Here is a 17,931-nt window from a genome sequence, read left to right as displayed (position 1 = left end):
ACTCCATCTCAAAAATAAAAGAAAAGAAAACTACACTACGATTCTGTTTATATTAAGTGGCCCAGGCTGGAGTGCACTAAAACTAAATATTAATAAAACTTAACACTATTTTGTTTAGGGATGCACACAGGTGCTGAAGCTAAAAACAACCAAGGGAATAATGATCCTAAAAATCAGAACATTGATTATCTTGGTGGTGTAGGGAGAGGTGAGCAACTGAGGAGGCCTACACAGGGAATTTCTGCAACATGGACTATATTCTAAATACTTCTTAACCTGGAAGAGGTTAAACAGAATGCTCACTTTATTTTTATTCTTTAAAATGTACATTTTTGTCTTATACGTTGCTATGTGAGTATGGTGACTTAAAAAAATATCTATTCAATTAGAAATAAAACAAATATTGGCCAGGCACGGTGGCTCATGTCTGTAATCCCAACAATTTGAGAGGTCAAGCAGGCAGAAAGCTTGAGCTCAGGAGTTCGAGACCAGCCTGGACAACATGATGAGACCCCATCTGTTAGCCAGGTATGGGGGTGCTACTGTGGAAGCTGAGGTGGAAGGATCACTTGAGTCTGGCGGGGGGAGGGGCAGGGGGAGGTGCGTGGTCCAGGCTCCAGTGAGCTAAGATTGCGCCACTGCACTCCAGCCTGGGCAACAGAGTGAGACCTTGTCTCAAAACAAACAAACAAACAAAAACAACACAGAAATAAATTATACTAGAGGTTTTATAGTTGGGAACAAGAGTCTTAGCTCTTAGCTCTAAACCAAACCAAACCAAATAAGATTATTGTAAGTTAAGCAGTAAATACAATTTGTGAACTGTCATGCTCAGACACCAGTCACACCCATTTTAGGACATCTCACAATTAAATGTTTCACTAACCATTATGCCCACACTAACATAGAAGTAAACAATAAATATGGGCTTTCTAAGCAAGAGAGATTTTACCTCTTCACATAAGTGTGAAGAAATAATAGAGAAGTAACTGTTTCTTATAATGGAGAGTTGAGTTTGGTAAACTCAAATTGTATTTGGTAAACTAATTGATGAATCTCTTAAGGTTTTTTTAGTAGTTCACTATGTCATAAACTTAGCTTTCCCATCCACACAGACTGAAATATTTTACAGGACAGTATCTGAATTGGAAAATATCTTCAGGTCTAGGTGATTCGCTTCGTGGCTTTTCTTTAATTAAAATGGCTTCCATTCTTTCTTCTTTTTTATTTTTTAAAGATGTGGTCTTACTCTTTTGCCCAGGCTGGAGTGCAGTGATACTCTCATAGCTTACTATAACCTTGAGCTCCTGTGCTCAAGGGATCCTCCTGCCTCAGCCTCCTGAGTAGGTGAGACTACAGGTACTTGCCACAATGCATGGCTAATTTGTTTATATTTTGTAGAGATGGGGTCTTGCTGTGTTGCCCAGGCTGATCTTGAACACCTGGCCTCAAATAATCCTCCCATCTTGGCCTCCCAAAGCACTGGGATTACAGGTATAAATCACCACACCCAGCCCAGTTTCCATTCTTACAGGGGAACTCATATATCTGATTTCATATTTCTCTTTCTCAAACAGGGGCCTTATTTTGTTGTTTCAGTAGCAGGTACTTGCCATATTAGCTTAACCTGTAGATTCACTGAATTATGCCTTGTATATAAAGTATTTGATCTTCATAATATTTACCTTGACCCATCGAGAAATTATTAAATAGTAATGCACTCAATTTAATAAGCAAGTAAGTTTTGTCATCTGACCTTAGAAAGTTCCATCTAAGATGATTAACATTTTTAAAAGGAAAAAAATGTTAATCCTTATCTTCCTTATCTACAGTTCCTGTTTGCCCAGTAATGTCAGATAATCATGATTTTGAAACAAAGTGATGAAAATCAGTAGTTTAAGTTCCAACTGAGTGGACCTAATAATAGCCAAGCACACAAGTTCAGCCTGGGGCTTGGGTAGTCAAGGAAGCTTCACAGATCAAAAGTAACTGGATAAGCGCTTAAAGGAAGACACAATCAGACTCACTTTTATGAATGTAAATAGGACAAAGACAACTTCAGGAAGCCCAGTATTTGATAGAACCCAAGGCAGGCCTGTAGGTGGGTTCCAGAAAGCAAGAAGATCCGGGTGCCATACTGGAGAAACATCCAGACTTGGTCTCTTGTCTTCTCTCTGTAGGTCTGTCTTATTCTTGTTCTTTATCAGGCAACTTTGCCTGTGTGTCTGGATCCCATGGATCAGATAACCACCCCATCACTCCTGTGGTGATCCAGGTCTGGTCACCTGGAGAGAGGCTGATCCCTACTCTTATTTCTATCTTTCTTGTTTTTTTTTTTTTTTTTTTGAGATGGAGTTTTGCTCTTGTCACCCAGGCTGGAGTGCAACGGTGCAATCATGGCTCATCACAACCTTCGCCTCCTAGGTTCAAGCAATTCTCTTGCCTCGGCCTCCCAAGTAACTGGGACTACAGGTGCATGCCACCATGCTCAGCTAATTTTTGGCATTTTTAGTAGAGACGGGGTTTCTCCATGTTGGTCAGGCTGGTCTCGAACTCCTGATCTGCCCACCTCGGCCTCCCAAAGTGCTGGGATTACAGATATGATTTTTTTTTTTCTTTTTGAGACAGAGTTTTCCTCTGTCATCCAGGCTGAAGTGCAATGGCACAATCTTGGCTCACTGCAACCTCTGCCTCCTGGGTTCAAGTGATTCTCCTGCCTCAGCCTCCTGAGTAGCTGGGGCTACAGGTGTGCGCCACCATGCTTGGCTAATTTTTGCATTTTTAGTAGAAACAAGTTTCACCATGTTATCCAGGCTGGTGTCGAACTCCTGACCTCAGGTGATCCACCTGCCTCAGCCTCCCAAAGTGTTGGGATTACAGGAGTGAGCCACCATGCCCGGCCTCTTATTTATGATTTCTAAGTTCCCAGGAAATTTAGATTGTGATTAGCACAGCTTGGGTTTGGTGACAACCCCTGATCCAACCAACTATGATTAGGGTGGGAATCCAGGAAGCCACCCCTGTGGGATGGACAGACCACCTAATGATCACCCACTACAGAAGTGTAGGACAGAAAAGCCCAGGGGAGCAGGAAAGCAAGGAGAAAAGCCCAGGCAAAAGCCTGAAGACAGATATATGTATGGTGTATCCTAGTAACATTGAGTAGGGCAATTTGCAGCTTGATACATATGAGTTTATGCAAAAGTACTAAGAGATTAAATGGGAGAAATAGTTTGAGGTCACATTAGAGAAATTCCTGAATGTCAAACTAAAAGGTTTAAATTTTCTATGAAGTTCATTTTTTTTTTTTTTTAAGAGACAGGGTCTCATTATGTTTCTCAGGCTGGTCTCAAAATCCTGGCCTCAAGTGATGCTCCCACTAAGGCCTCCCAAAGTGTTGAAATTACAGGCATGAACCAGCATGCCCCGCTGACATTTCCTTATAGCTGTACAGGTTCAAATAACTAGTAGTCGTCGTCGTTGTCTTCCTCTTCTTCCTCCTCCTTCTCTTCCTCCTCCTCCTCCTCCTCCTCCTTCTTCTTCTTCCTTTTTCGTGGCAGGGTCTCACTCTTGCCCTGGCTGGAGTACAGTGGCATGATCACAGCTTATTGCAGCCTCAGCCTCCCTGGGCTTAAGCGACCCTCCCAGCTCAACCTCTCAAGTAGCTAGGGCTACAGGTGCATACCACGTGCCTGGCTAATTTTTAAATCTTTTGTAGAGACAGGGGTCTTCCTATGTTGCCAAGTCTGGTCTCAAACTCCTGGGCTCAAGCAAACCTTCCGTCTTGGCCTCCAGAAGTGCTGGGATTACAGGCGTGAGCCACTGCACCTGGCCCCTTGTAACAAGTCTTAATTGAAAACATATTCACAAAATCTTTGAAGGTTAGGAAATATATTTAAATGCTTATGCTCACTACACAGTTGTTTATAATAAAATGTTAGAAACAACCTGAATGTCCACCGATAGAAGAATGGTTAAAGCACTTATGCTATAGCCATCCTGCAGAATTTAATACAGTCATTAAAAGGAATGATGTAAAGCTATAATCACTAAGATAAAAAGATCTGTTAATTACAGAAAAAAATTGCATAGGATGATATGCATAGTTTGATTCCATTTATGTTAAAATATTTCAAAAACACATAGCTTTTAAATAGGCAGAAACATTTCTAAAAGAACATTCATGAAACTGTTAAAGTGGTTTCCTCTGGGGAAGGAAGTGGAATTGATGAGCGGGTGGAGGTGGAGGTAAAGAGTGACATTTACATTTTATGACATTTGTTAAATGCTTAAAAAGAAAAAAGTACAAATGTATCATTAAAAATTAAATTACATTGGGAAACTTACTGGAAATGAAAAATAATTAAATTAGGAAGAAAGTTAATTCCATTTTCAATAAGAGAGGGAAAAGGACATGTACCTAGTTTCAAAATTAGAATAATAATACCTGCCATTTCTGAAGTGGCTGGCAGTTTACAATTGATAACTAACACCTGCTACGATCCAGACATATGTTTAGCCTTTTATATATGCTAACTCATTTAATTCTCACAAAGACCCTATCAGATAAATACTGTCATTCTCCCATCTTACTGATGAGGAAACTGAGGTACAGAAAGGATGAGTTACTGGCCCATGGTCACATTGCCAGTAAGTGGCAGAGCTGGGATTCTGGCTCTTACATCTCAGCTCTTGATCCCCTTTGCTAAATTACACTTATGCAAAAGCATTTTTATATTGAGTCATGTGCCCCCAAACCTACTGTCCCCCATGTCACATGAGAGAAAACTAGGACCCCTATCTTAGTACACTGCAATGGATTATTTTCATGCTCATGTACCCATTACACTTTCGATGCCATCATGCAAGTAATCTCCAGTTTGTTGCTGCTATATCCTAGTTTTATACTTTGGCACACAGGAAGTGGGCAATTTTGAATGCTGTGGTGGTTTAAATTGTCCACAAGTTTTTTGGCACTCTCTTTAAGAGGTAGAATCTAATTGCCCTCCCCTTGGGTATGGGCTGGATTTAGTGACTCACTTCTAATGGATAGAATAAAGCAAAAGTGACATTGTGTGACTTCAGAGACTAGGACATACAAGGCACTGTGGCTTCCTGCTCTCTCTTGCGCTTGCGCTCTCTCTCGCATGCACATTCTCTCTCTCTCTCTCCCCCTTTCTCCATTGTCCTCCTGCCCTCAGAATGCTTGCTCTGAGGGCAACCAGTTGCCACGTCATGGGGAGAGGCCTACGTGGTGAGAAACTGAGGCCTCCAGCCAACAGCCAGCAAGAAACTAAGGCCTCCTGCTAACAGCCACGTGGATGAGCTTGGAAGTTGATCCTCCCGCCTCAGTCATGCCTTCTGATGACTGCAGCCCAGCTTTCCTCTGGACTGTATCATCCAGTTAAGCTCCTACCAATTTTGTAACCTTTAGAAACTGTAAAATAATAACTGTTCATTGTTCGAAGTCACTAAACATTGGGGCAATTTGTTACACTGCAATAGATAACCAATACAAATATTCTTTATTTTAAAAAAAATAGATGGCCAGGCATGGTGGCTCACACCTGTAATCCGAACATTCTGGGAAGCCAAAGCAGAGGAATTGCTTGAGGTTAGCAGTTTGAGACCAGCTGGGCAATAAAGTGAGACCCTTAAAAAAAATTAAGGGTCTCTTAAAAAAAATTAAGGGTCTCTTAAAAAAAATTAAGTCTCTTAAAAAAAATTAGTAAGGCCGGGCGCGGTGGCTCAAGCCTGTAATCCCAGCACTTTGGGAGGCCGAGACGGGTGGATCACGAGGTCAGGAGATCGAGACCATCCTGGCTAACACGGTGAAACCCCGTCTCTACTAAAAAAATACAAAAAAATAGCCAGGCGAGGTGGTGGGCGCCTGTAGTCCCAGCTACTCGGGAGGCTGAGGCAGGAGAATGGCGTGAACCCGGGAGGCGGAGCTTGCAGTGAGCTGAGATCCGGCCACTGCACTCCAGCCTGGGCGACAGAGCGAGACTCCGTCTCAAAAAAAAAAAAAAAAAAAAAAAATTAGTAAATAAACTAGCCAGCCATGGTGGCGTGCCTGTAGTCCTAGCTACTTGGGAGGTTGAGGTGGGAGGAAGCTATTTTCCTACTTCAAGGCCATCCAGCACTTTGAGGCTGTAGTAAGCTACAATTGCACCACTGCACTCAAGCCTGGGTAACAGAGACAGACTCTATCTCTAAAATAATAGTAATAATATATATGTTTATATTCACAACTTGAATATTTATGAAACATATTAATGTGCTTTTTTCTTTTTCATTTTCATGTATATGATCTTTTCTTTAGTAGACCAAAAGCATTCATTTGCCCGGGGGCAGTGTGTGGAGGGTGGGATTAGAACTGTCAAAGTAAAAATTTTAAAAGGGAGAGTTAAAAATCAGCTTCTGGCTGTACACAGTGGCTTATGCCTATAATCTCAGCACTTTGGTAGGCCAAGGCAGGAGGACTGATTGAGCTCAGGAGTTTGAGACCAGCCTGAGCCACATTGTGAGACCTCATTTCTGCAAAAAATCAAAAAATAAGCTGGGTGTGGTGGTGCATGCCAGTAGTCCCAACTACTTGGGAGGCTGAGGCAGGAGGATCAGTTGAGCCTGGGAGATTGAAGCTGTAGCAGCCTGGGTGACAGAGCAACACCCTGTCTCAAAAAACAAACCACCACCAACAAAAAACAAAAAACCAGCTTCTGATATCCAAAATAGGATTTTTCATTGAAATAGTTACTTAGAAAGCCAGAAGAAAGGTAAGAAAATATATTTTCCAGATTCCTTTTACTACCACTGACATATCGAAGGTTATACCTGGTAAACTAGATCATAGTTTCTTTTATAGTATAAGGAGACACATTTCTTCACTGTGATGACTAGACCATTGAGCTCACTGTCCCAGGATGGAGCAAGGATAAGACGTTGAGGAAGAGGAACGTCTGAACCTCTTCCTGTTCTAGTGGATGGCAGGGAGAAGAAGGGAAGTGGAGTTAGGAAAACTAGGTAATAAAAAGTTCTCTCGATGCCAGGAATAAATCCCAGGGAAGGAAGGTGTTTTAGACTGATTGAGGGGAAGGCTAAGGCCTGAGGGGTTTCTCTTCTATTTCTCATTTGGGATTCCAGAAGGAAATCACTAGTTAAGGTGAGTCAGCAGTACAGTTGGGTAGGCCCAGAAGAGGAAAGAGAGCAAAATAGAGGAGTCAGGAAAAGAGGGCCCAGTGTGGGCACCTGTTAGCTCCTGTGTGATGTGAAAGGCACTCAGATGTTCCTGCATCTCTGGTGGAGAACACAGAACCCAGCTCAGCTGAGAGATAACGGCTCTGTCATGGGGAGGTTGAAGTGACCCCACAGCAGAAGTGGAGAGGAAGTTGTTGAACAGAAGCTGTGGCCGAGACTCAAACAGGCCTATAGCGCTGGTGAGAACCATGGTGGTCTGTCGTCTGAGGTCTGAGGTCTAAGATCCTGACCAAGTAGAGAAAAAGGACCATCCTAGGAAATACCCCAGCTGCTGAGTAAAGATACCAGCAGAAGACGATAAAGAGCTCACCTGTGAGGCCTCAGTGGACACCAGTCCAGGAGCCAGCCTAGGGCAGCTCACCCCAGTCACCTGACTATAGAAACTGACAACTAAGAATGTTAGATTGAAGATCGAGTATCAAATATTAAAATAATTATTAGAAATAAAATTAGAAGTATCAAAGTACTCATAAGACAGTAAGGAATCAGCAGCACAAAATCTAAGGTATACTGAATACCGAAGTCACTTTTGCCCTGAGGACATTTGCCAATACAGCCAATTTGAGCCTCTAACTCCTAAGGAGGAAAGTACAAAATAAAATTCACCAAATTAGCTAGGCATGATGGTCTGCACCTGTGGTCCCAGCTACTGGGGAGGCTGAGGCAGGAAAATCACTTCAGCCCAGGAGTTCAAGGCTGCACGTGTTTGTGCCACACCACTGTACTCCAGCCTGAGCGACAGGAGTAAGACCCTGTCTCAAAAAAAAAAAAAAAAAAAAAAAAAAAAAAAAAAAAAAGCCTGGGGGCAGTGGCTCACACCTGTAATCCCAGCACTTTGGGAAGCCGAGGCAGACGGATCACGAAGTCAGGAGATCGAGACCATCCTGGTAAACATGGTGAAAACCCCGTCTCTACTAAAAATACAACAAAATTTAGCCGGGTGTGGTGGCGGCCACCTGTAGTCCCAGCTACTCCAGAGACTGAAGCAGGAGAATGGCGTGAACCTGGGAGGCGGAGCTTGCAGTGAGCCAAGATCATGCCACTGCACTCCAGCCTGGGCGACACAGCGAGACTCTGTCTCCAAAAAAAAAAAAAAAAGGCCGGTGTGGTGGCTCACATCTGTAATCCCAGCACTTTGGGAGGCTGAGGTGGACAGATCACTTGAAGTCAGGAGTTTGACACCAGCCTGCCCAACATGGTAAAACTCCATCTCTACTAAGAATACAAAAAATTAGCTGGGTGTGCTGGTGTGCACCTGTAATCACAGCTACTGGGGAGGCTGAGGCAGGAGAATCACTCCAATTGGGAGGCGGAGGTGGCAGTGAGCCGAGATCATGCCACTGCATTCCAACCTGGGCAACAGAGTGAGACTGTCTCAAAAAAAAAAAAAAAAAAACCTGAAAGAAACAAGAAAATCCATCAACAGAACTGGAATTCAAAGGCTACATTTTCCCCAAATTTCTGCTCTAAAGGGACTGCTGCTGACCAGTACAATGAGGAAAAAATTTCATATTTGAAAATTTGTAATCACTTGCTGGCATTATTGAAGTTATAACCACAGGGTGGTCCAAAGCAATTCAAGCCACAAATTTCATTTAATTTGGTGCCATATTGGTGAAGTCCCTAGGAGTCAAAGACACAAATACAAATCCATTTTAAGAAGTTACCCTCATCCTGGGTCTCAATGTATTTAATTTAACAAATAATTTTTCAAGGTTAATAAACAGTACTGGTAAAAAACAACTAAGCATACATAATAAGCACCACACACGCGAGCTAGAAGAAAGGAAAGAGTAGAAATAGAGTCAACAAGACTTCAGACAGGCACTGCACTCCAGCCTGGGTGCCAGAGTGAGACTCTGTTTCAAAAAAAAAAAGACTTCAGACACTGGAATTATCAGACACAGATTATAAAATTATGCCTACTATTTATTGTTAAAGAAATAAAAGATGAGCTTGAAAATATCTTCAAGATACTGGAACCTATAAAAAGTGACCAACAAAATTTTAAGAACAATAAAATTAAACTTCTAGAAATAAAATTTACCATTACTGAGATTGAAAGCAAAACCAAAACCAGCAGCTTAACAGCATATTAGATACAACTGAAAAGAGAATTAGAGAACAAGAAGGTTGGGTCACAAGATTTTACAGAATGAAGCACAGAAATTTAAAGAAATACAATATATGAAAGAGAAATTAAAATTCATAGAAGATAGAGTGAGAAAGTCTAACATATATTTAATTGGAGCACTAGAAGAAGAGAGATTATATGGCAGAAACAGTATTTGCAGAATACTGGCCTAAACTTTTCCAGAACCTATGAATGAAATTAATTCACACACTCAAAAGACCAAACAAATCCCAGGAAGGAAGGGGGCAGGAGCAGAAAGAGAAGAAGAAAAAGAAGAAAGGAGGGAGGGAAAGGGAAAAAAGAAGGAAAAGGAAAGAAGGAAGAAAGAAAAGAAAGAAAGAGAGAATGGGAGGGAGGGAAAGGAAAGGAAAGAAAGGAGAAAAAGAAAGAAAAATTCATACTCAGATTCAAGTGAACACCAAAGGAAAAAATTTGAGGGCAGGACAAGTGTGGAGATCATTATCAAAGGAGTGGCAGAGAGACCACTGACTTCTCAGTAGCTGCAATGGAAGCCAAATGACAATACATTAACATACTCCATGGGTTGAAAGAAAATAATTGATAATCTATTATTCTATTCTTAGTGAAAAAAATCTTTCAAGAATGAGGGCATAGTATTAATATATACATTTCCAAAACCAAATAGAAACACAGAGACTTTGCTATTAAAAGGAATTCAGAAGGGTGTCATTCTGGAAGAAAGAATGTGATCCTAGATGGATGCTCTGAGGTACAAGAAAGAATGAAGAGTAAAGAGAGTGGTAAGTACATGAATAAATGTAAACAATGCAAAATTGTGCATAACACAACATAACAATGTAATATGAGATGAAAAAGTATGATAAATACACAAAAATAAAAGCGTGCAAATTAAGAAGAGAGTAAATGAAGTTACTGTTTCGTTTTTGTGGTATTGAGCACAAGAACAACGTTAGTGACTTTTTACTTAATAGGTGATATATACATATAAACATGTTAGGCTAAACTCTAAAAAAAAAAAAGACAAAATGTAGTCTATAAACTATTAGAGTTTAAAAAAGGAATAAAAATAATACAAAAAAAGAAGAGAAAAAGAAGTATATAAAAGTAAAGCAAAGAGAAAGCAAAATGTAAAGTGATAGATTTAAAATATTAGTTACTAATATCAGTTAACTAAAATAAATAAAATATAAATGGATTAAATACTTCAGTTAAAAGACAAAGCTTCTCAGACTGGATAAAAATTTATAAATATTCAAACAGGTTGAAATATAAAAATGGAAATAGATCTACCCTGCAAATATAACTCCAAAAGAGCTGGCATTCTTATGTTAAGAGTACACAAAATAGACTTTAAGCAAAAAATCATTATTGAAAACAATTTGGCAATTCCTCAAAAAGCTAAAAATAGCATTACCATATGACCCAGCAATTCCACTCCAAAGTATTATACACATATTGCAAAGAATTGAAAGCAGGGATTCAAACAGGTACTTGTATACCAATGTTCATTGTAGCATTATTTACAATAGTCAAAAGGTGGAAATAACCCATGTTTCAAACACATGTATGAATAAAATGTGGTATATACATACAATGGAATATTATTCAGACATAAACAGGAGTGAAGTTCTAATATATGCCCCAACATAGATAAACCTTGAAGACATATGCTAAGTGATATAAACTAGATGCAAAAGGACAAAACTGTATAACTAAACTGACATGAAATATCTCAAATAGGAAAATTCATAGAAATGTAAAGTAGTAGTGCAGCCACAAATTATATAAGAGAAAAATCAGAAGACCCATACAGAGAAATGGACAAATCTACAATTATATGGGAAATTAAAAAATACATCTCTCAATAATTGATAGAACAAGAAGAAAAATCATTAAATAGGCTGGGAGTGGTGGCTCACGCCTGTAATCCCAGCACTTTGGGAGGCCTCCAAGGCAGGTGAATCACCTGAGCTCAGGAGTTCGAGACCAGCCTGGCCAACATGGCAGAACTCCATCTCTACTAAAAATATAAAAATTAGCTGGGCGTAGTGGCACAGCCTGTAGCTACTCGGGACGCTGAGGCACAAGCACAAGGAGGCACAAGCCCCCTGCTTGAACCCAGGGGGCGGAGGTTACGGTGAGCTGAAATTGCCCCACTGCACTCCAACCTGGGCAACAGAGCGAGACTCTGTCTCAAAAAAAATAAAAATAAAAATAAGTCATTAGATGATTCAAACAATAATGATTAATAAAACTGACCTAATAGAGATTATATATATTTCTTTCAACAACTGCAGAAAAAAATTCTGAAGTCCACACAGAATATTTCAAAAATGGACTCATACATAGTCATTAAAGCAAGCCTCAACAGATTTTACAGGATTAATACAGAAGATGTTTTCTGACCTAATGTGATCTAACTACAAATCAATAATAAAAAGGTAAACAGAGCATCTCCATGTTTGGAAAATTAAAGCCATGCTTCTAAATAACTCATGGGTCAAAGAAGAAATCAGAGTGGAAAAAATTTTTAATTGTGAACTGTGCCTTTTTGTTTTTTGACAGAGTCTTGCTCTTGTCGCCTAGGCTGGAGTGCAGTGATGGGATCTCACTGCAACCTCCACCTCCCAGGTTCAAGAGATTCTCCTGCCTCAGCCTCCTGAGTAGCTGGGATTACAGATGCCCGCCACCACGCTCGACTAATTTTTGTACTTTTAGTAGAGACCCAGGGTTTTGCTATGTTGGCCAGTCTGGTCTCGAACTCCTGACCTTGGGTGATCCGCCTGCCTCGGCCTCCCAAAGTGCTGGCATTACAGGTGTGAGCCACCACGCCTGGCCATGAACTGTGCCTTTTTAAAATGTGTGAGTTATTTAAAAATTACTTCATATCAAAAACTTGTAGAGTAAGAGCTAAAAATTGTTTACAGAGTTGATTTATAGCCTTACATTTTATATTAGAAAAGAAAAAAGGCTAAAAGTAAATGAACCAAGCATCCACCTCAGGATAGAAATAAACTGCAAGATAAACAGAAATAAAGTAGTAGGAAAGAGATAACAAATAAGAACAAAAATGTATAAAATAGAAAAACTATGTAATAGGAACAATAAAGCCAATAGTTGATTGATTCTTTGAGAAGACTAAAATCTTTGGTGAGACTAATGAGAGACATACATACACACACACACGGGGAGTGAGAGAGAACACACACACAACCACACACACGCTATCAGGAGTGAAAAAGGGGATATTACTCCAGATGTTGTACACACTGGAAGATAATAAGAGGATATAATGAATGACTTAATGTTAGTCCATTTGACAAAGTACACTATATGGACTAATTTCCTCGGGGAAAAATCAACAAACCTTATAAAGATATGTAAAAAACACGAGCGTGATTCTGCTAAGAGAGCATTTGAAAAACATAATACAGGCCAGGCACGGTGGCTCACGCCTGTAATCCCAGCACTATGGGAGGCTGAGGCGGGCGGATCACAAGGTCAAGAGATGGAGATTGAGGCCATCCTGGCTAACACGGTGAAACCTCGTCTCTACTAAAAATACAAAAAAATTAGCCGGGCATGGTGATGGGCGCCTGTAGTCCCAGCTACTAGGGAAGCTGAGGCAGGAGAATGGCATGAACCCAGGGGGCGGAGCTTGCAGTGAGCTGAGATTGCACCACTGCACTCCAGCCTGGGCGACAGAGAGAGACTCTGTCTCAAAAATAAAATAAAATAATATAATAATAATAATAACAATAAAACCTGAACAATCCCATGATCACTAAATAAATTGAATCGTTTACAGAAAATCCACGAAGAAAATTCCAGGACCAGAAGCCTTTCATGTGGGTTCCACCAATCTTTTAACGAACAAAGTATTTTAATATCACATAAACCCATACAAGAGGGAACAATTCTCAAACTCATAAGACACTAAAATTCACGTGAAGACTATGGCAAAATAAAATTACAATCTAATTTGACCTATGGATATATGTTGAAAAAAATCTGAAACAATATATTAGCAAACTGAATCCAGCAATACAAAAAGATAATAGAGAAAAGCAAGTTAAGTGTATTCTAGGAATACAAAATTGGTTTAATATTTGAAAATGAATCAATGTAATTTGTCATATTAATAGAATAAAGGAGAGAACCCATATGACCCCCCAAACATATTTAGGAAAAGTGAATTGTAAAAAAAGTCAATATGTATTCTTAATTTTAAAAATCACTAAACTTGAAATAAAAGGAAACTTTTAAGTCAAATAGGGTACCTACAGAAAATCTACAGCAAACATCATGCAAAATAGTGAAGTTGCTATGTCAGAAGATGCGAAGCCAGGCACATGGCTCACACCTGTAATCCTAACACTTTGGGAGGCCAAGGCGGGTGGATCACTTGAGGCCAGGAGTTCAAGACCAGCCTGGCCAATGTGATGAAACCCCATCTCTACTAAAAATTCAAAAATTAGCATGGTGCCTGTAATCCCATCTACTCAGGAGGCTAAGGCAGGAGAATCGCTTGAACCTGGGAAGCAGAGGTTGCAGTGAGCCGAGATCGTACCACTGCACTCCAGCCTAGGTGACAGGGCGAGAGTCTGTCTCAAAAAAAAAAAAAAGAAGAAGAAGAAGAAAAACAAGGCCGGGCATGGTGGCTCACGCCTATAATCCCAGAACTTTGGGAGGCTGAGGTGGGTGGATCATCTGAGGTCAACAGTTCAAGACCAGCCTGGCCAACATGGTGAAACCCCATCTCTACTAAAAATACAGAATTAGCCAGGCGTGGTGGTGCATGCCTGTAATCCCAGCTACATGGGAGGCTGAAGCAGGAGAATTGCTTGAACCCAGGAGGCGGAGGTTGCAGTGAGCTGAGATCGTGCCATTGCACTCCAGCCTGGGCAAAAAGAGCAAAACTCCATCTCAAAAAAAAAAAAAAAAAAGAAGGTGCATATAACTTTAGTTTTGCTAGACAATACCACATTCTTTCAAAGTGCTTGTGCTAATTTATACTCTCAGCAACAGCTCTTGAGAACTCTCATCACCACTCCACATTATCACCAAAAGACTGTGAACCACCGTCCTAGAGAAACTCTTGCAATGTGTACTACAGACAAGTACAAGAATTTTCTTAGCATCATTGTTCTGAGTAGCTTGAACCCGGAAACGATTCACTGTGCTTTTGGGGAGGCAGCAATATTTTATATCTGGATCACAGTACTGGTTATATAGCTGTTCATTTTATAATTATTCAAACTGCACATATATGCTTTATGCATTTTTCTATATGTATTGCATATGTTTCATTTGAACTTCTACAAAGTCATTATATTCTTCAAAGAAACTTCACACATATTTTAATAAATCTTATCTGATTTTACAATTACCGCTTGTGGTTCCTATAAGAAACTTGTCCATATTGGCCGGGCACGGTGGCTCAAGCCTGTAATCCCAGCACTTTGGGAGGCCGAGACGGGCGGATCACAAGGTCAGGAGATCGAGACCATCCTGGCTAACATGGTGAAACCCCGTCTCTACTAAAAATACAAAAAACTAGCCGGGCGAGGTGGCGGGCGCCTGTAGTCCCAGCTACTCCGGAGGCTGAGGCAGGAGAATGGCGTGAACCCGGGAGGCGGAGCTTGCAGTGAGCTGAGATCCGGCCACTGCACTCCAGCCTGGGCGACAGAGCGAGACTCCGTCTCAAAAAAAAAAAAAAAAAAAAAAAAGAAACTTGTCCATATTAGTTAGGGTTCCACTAGAAAAGAAATTATTTATTTGTACAAATTTGATAATTTGAGAAGAATTTAATTTAAAAGGACCATCTACAAAGGTGTGGGCAAGGTTTAAGGAACTCAAAAGTGGTAACAAAATACTCTAGAACTAGTAACTTGGGGTGCCTTTCCCACCCATTGGGGCAAGGAGAGAAAGCCTTTATTAGAACCAGGAGATAGAGCTATGTGGAGAGAGCTGCTCATGACATAGCTTGAGCTATGACCTCTAGTGGAAAGACAGAGCCAGTTCACAGAACAGTGACCTCATACAAAGGGGATAAATACCCTGATCTTGCTCTTCTCCCTTCCGTCTCCCAATCTTCTGTCTGTGCTCCTTGTTGCTGAACCCAACCTGAAGCCAGAACACAAGAGAATCTGTGGATGTAATGCATTTAGGTTAACCACCCAGGGAACCCAGCAGAATGGAGCTGGGCAAAGAGTAGATTCGGAGTGATGAGAAGTTGCTCACATGTCCACCTGAATCTAAAATGGTAGCCACTTCCAGTGTTTTTCTTTTAAAATACAAAGTTTGGGGAGAAGAAGAAATGACCAAGGGATTGAAATTACAGCTGGTATAACCCTTGCTTCTGCAGCTGGTGATAAGGCGTACACTGGTATTCAAGGCTACCTTCTTCCACCTCCCACTTCTGCTCTTTCCTTCCATCAGCACTTCAGCAGGATGTGTTTTACCTCTTTCCTTGTCCCAGGCTACTTGTCCCATAGTAAAGATGTTTTTGCCTATTTTCCAAAGTAGATTTGGAGAGACGCAAACTTTGTTGCATGTAGGATATGAGACACTGATAATCTTGTCTTTATTGGGTGGCTGCACTTTTCCATTGAGCAGACCACTGGGCCAAGAAATGCTAAGAAGTTGGTCATTGAATCCCTGAGTTCTAAACATAGCTCTCCCTGTCTATCCCCACTAGATAGCAGCAATCTAATTACTGCTATTAAGGATATATCACCCCTTTTCTATATATTGGTTCTATGAGGAACCCTTAATGGCTCGGGGTAAGTCTTAGCTCCCATTTCATTGGAACCATGTCTATTATACTTCCCATTTTTTTAGAAGAGGACACTAAAACCAAGATAATTTGCAATATTTGCCTAAGAGTGCACAGTTAGCACAACAATGGAACTAGAAGCTCAGCCTCCTGACTTTCAGAGTCATTTGCTTCCCACACACTGGAGGAATAGAGCTGTATCTTATCACTGTAACAGGTGGAATGGGAAACAGCAATAACACAATGTTAGACTGTGATAAAGGTGACTCAAGGGAGGGAGAAATACACAGTAGCAGATGTCCTGTAAATATTAAGGCACTGTAGAGAATAAGACATTTGTCATCCTGCCATCTCATTGTGCCAAGCTACAGGAGTAATATTTTTGCCCTGTGTTTTTCCAAAGCAGGGCCTCTTCCAAAACAATTCAGGGTGATGACTACTTGAGTGCATTATAATGTGTTTGCTAATGAATTTTCTTGATATTGGAAAATAACATTTTTCTTGTGTAATGTCCCCTCTCCTTTCTCTTAAAGGAGCCCACATTGCCATTTATTTTATTTTTTATTTTTCTTGGTCACAGAGAAGTCCATGCTAGTGAAGCAATTAAGGGCTCTTTCTAACCCATAAATCACCAACAAAATGGATATTCCAGTGCACCCATAGGGATTTGAGGGCTCATGTGAGGGAAGTCTGTAAATGACTCTGCATTTTAGGATTTCCATAGCCTTTCTGAGGCCCATTAAACTGATCAGTAGGTAGTAAGTGATGAGGCATAAAGCTGGGAGGTGGGGTGATGTAAAGAAAAAATTAACAAATGAGACTGAGTCAGCCAAAGTGAAAATTTCGTTTGTAAGGGTTGGTGCCTCTTCAGACTTCTAAGCAACTTGAAGAAGGTAATCACCATTTTATCATTTTTATTATCTTATTTATTTTTAGATTTTAACATAGTCAATACTGGGTTGCAGTACCTTGCTAAGAGGGAGGAGAACCAACTTCATACATTAGTGTCATGCTAAAATATTCATTGGGGAAATTAATATAGCATTTTATTTAGGGCTTTCAATGTGTATATCAAAGGAGAAGCTAATCAGGGGAAATTCAGTCTATTCTTAAGTTGGTGGGGAATGATATTTTTTGATAGGGAGTTTTTCACACCTGTTAGATCATATAAATTCAGTGGATGCTTTTTTTCCTCATGAAAAGTGAGGAAGCAGTAAACATTTAAAACACAGTATTTTTTTTTCCTGTCATCCTTACACAGTGGCCATGCTAATCTTCTCTGTATCATTCCAAGTATTAATTATTTTTAAGTGAAGTATTTAATATGCTGATCTTAAGGTTCAGTTCAATGACTTTTAAAAAAAATTTTAGAGGCAGAGTCTCATTCTGTCATCCAGGCTGAAGTACAGTGCAGTAATCATGGCTCACTGCAACCTCAACCTCAAGCCCCTGGGCTTAAGTGATTCTCCCACCTCAGCCTCCTGAGTATCTGGAGACACAGGCATACATAGCCATACTGGGCTAATTTTTTTTTTTTTTTTTTAAGACCAGCTATGTTGCCTAGGCTGGTCTTAAATTCCTGGCCTCAAGCAATCCTCCCACCTCGGCCTCCTGAAGCACTGGGATTACAAGCCTGAGCCACCATGCTTGGCCAATGGATTTCGATAATTGTACACATTCATGTTACTACCATCTAAAGTTCCAGAAAGTTGTCTCATCCTCTTGTCCCTTTCTAGTCAAATCCCTTTCCTTCTGACTAAGGGAACCTCTTTTTTTTTTT

The 17,931-nt window shown here is 40.4% G+C and overlaps 1 non-coding gene across 1 annotated transcript; it reads right to left on the bottom strand.

Moving 5' to 3' along the window:
• Positions 1–17,366: 17,366 nt before the first annotated feature.
• Positions 17,367–17,474, bottom strand: LOC114674951 (U6 spliceosomal RNA). Its single transcript, XR_003726045.2, has one exon. It is a non-coding gene; the product is annotated as a U6 spliceosomal RNA (small nuclear RNA).
• Positions 17,475–17,931: the final 457 nt, after the last annotated feature.

Source organism: Macaca mulatta, chromosome 1 (genome assembly GCF_049350105.2).
Source record: "Macaca mulatta isolate MMU2019108-1 chromosome 1, T2T-MMU8v2.0, whole genome shotgun sequence".
NCBI lineage: Eukaryota > Metazoa > Chordata > Mammalia > Primates > Cercopithecidae > Macaca > Macaca mulatta.
This window is presented reverse-complemented; position numbering and strand designations above follow the sequence as displayed.